Raw genomic sequence first — 2619 nt, forward strand, 5'->3', positions numbered from 1 at the left:
ATAATAATAATAATAATAATAATAATAATAATAATAATAATAATAATAATAATAATAATAATAATAATAATAACCCGATTAATGAGAATCCAAACAACAATAACAATGGAAACCAAATGGATAATAGTGCAATCCAACACATAGTGGCACAAGGAATAATAGATGCAATGCCATTAATTATTAAGACGGTTAAGGAAGCAGAAAATAAAAGTCACCATAGCAGTAAACGACCAACTGAACCTGAACACAGCATAAACAATGGGCCCATACTTCAAGCGCCCATTCCCAAAAGAAGAAGAACCATATCTCATGGTTGTTCTTATAATGAATTCTGGTCCTGCAAACCAATAGAATTCTAGGGCAATGAAGGACCCATTGCAACTTTACGCTGGATAGAAAAAACTGAGGCTGTTTTAAAAATAAGTAAGTGTGCGGAAGAGGATAAGATATTGTTTGCTTCTAATCTGTTTAAGAACTCAGCCTTAGAATGGTGGAACACTATCCTCCAGTCTAGAGGAAGTGATAGGGTTTACAATATGGAATGGGAGGAATTTAAGAATATGGTAGAAAGGAAATTCTACCCTCCCAATGAAAAGGAACAGATAGCAAATAAGTTCCTGGACCTTAGAATGATCGGGGTGGATAGTAAGGGGTATACTACTACATTCTTTGAATATGCTAGAATAGTACCAACCCTTGCATCACCTGAACCGGTATTAATCTCCCGTTATATCTTGGGATTAATCGGGGAGATTAGGCATGTAGTCAAGGTAGCTAGACCCCAAACCATAGAAGAAGCTGTAGAACTAGCAAACACCTTGACAGATGAATTAGTGCGTACACGAGAAGAAGACCAAAGGAGGAACCTAGCCCAGAGACTTACCCAAGAATTTCGTTATGGAAATTCCAATCGTAGGAACGTAGGTTCTACCTCTGCACCGTACTGCAAATCCTGTAAGAAGAAGCATTTGGGAAAATGCTCCACTTATTGCAATTTCTGCAAGATACCAGAGCACAAGGAAGAAGATTGCAGGAGGAAATCTAGTAATGGACTGTGCTTCAACTGTGGAGAAAAAGGTCACATCAAGCCAAATTGTCCGAAACTAGTTCCAGCCATGGGCAATAAGACTACCAAAAATGCTAGAGCATTTGTTCTGACTACAAATGAAGCCAAGATGATTCCGGACATCATAGCCGGTACGTTTTTAGTTAATGATGTTTTTGCTAAAGTATTATTTGACTCTGGTGCAAACCAAAGTTTTATTAATACTTCGTTTTGCAAACTTCTTAACGAATCATTAACTAAACTCCCACAAGAATGTTTAGTAGAAACAGCAAATGGGGAAACCATTAAAATTTCTGAAATCATGCAGGGAGCAAGAATAGAAATTTTGAATCAAAAATTTATTGCAAACCTTTACCCAATGAATCTGGCAGGATTTGATGTCATATTAGGAATGGATTGGTAAATTGCCAATAAAGCCAGTATTCTATATGATCAAAAGTCAATTCAAGTAAATGCACCAAAGGGTGAAAAGATCACAATTAAAGGAGATAAGCCATTTAGATCCACAAAATTCATCTCTGTGATGAAAATAGCAAGTTGTATAAGAAAAGGATCTATAGTATTTGATTTCCATAATCACTAACACTAAGGAAAGGAACTAAAAGATATTCCGATAGTATCTTAGTTTCCAGATGTGTTTCCAGAAGAATTACTAGGACTACCATCAGACAGAGAAGTTGAATTCTGAATCCATCTGCTACCAGGGACAACACCAATTGCCAAAGCACCTTACCGTTTGGCACCCGTCGAAATGCAGGAACTGAAGAAACAATTGGACGAATTGTTAGAGAAAGGATTCATACAGCCAAGTTCATCACCATGGGGAGCACCGATTTTATTCGTTAAAAAGAAAGACGGATCGATGCGTATATTACCGCGAATTGAACAAGGTCACGATTAAGAATCGGTATCCATTACCAAGAATCGATGATTTGTTCGACCAGTTGCAAGGAGCTCGATTTTTCTCAAAAGTCGATTTAAGATCAGGATATCATCAATTGAAGGTACAGGAAGAAGACTTTCCTAAGACCGCATTCAGAACAAGGTATGGCCATTATGAATTTACTGTCATGCCATTTGGTTTAACCAATGCCCCAGCTGCATTTATGGACATGATGAACCGAATATGTAAGCCATATTTGGATAAATTTGTAATTGTCTTTATAGATGATATTCTTATCTATTCAAAAAGTAAAGAGGATCATACAAAACATTTGCACGCACTTTTAAGTTTATTGAGAAAGGAAAAGCTTTATGCTAAATTTTCAAAGTGCGAGTTTTGGTTAGAATAGGTGCAGTTTCTTGGACATCTAGTCAATCATGAAGGAATCCATGTGGATCCCACAAAAATCGAGGCGATTACCAAATGGAAAACCCCTGAGTCACCAACCGAGGTTAGAAGTTTCTTAGGATTGGCCAGATATTATAGGAGATTTATTCGAGATTTTTCTAGAATAGTCATTCCCTTAACTAAACTAACCTGTAAATCTGTTAAGTTTGAATGGGGACCGAAACAAGAAGAATCCTTTAGAATTCTTAAGCAAAGATTAACC

Source organism: Helianthus annuus, chromosome 17, assembly GCF_002127325.2.
Source record: "Helianthus annuus cultivar XRQ/B chromosome 17, HanXRQr2.0-SUNRISE, whole genome shotgun sequence".
In the NCBI taxonomy this organism is placed as follows: Eukaryota; Viridiplantae; Streptophyta; class Magnoliopsida; order Asterales; family Asteraceae; genus Helianthus; species Helianthus annuus.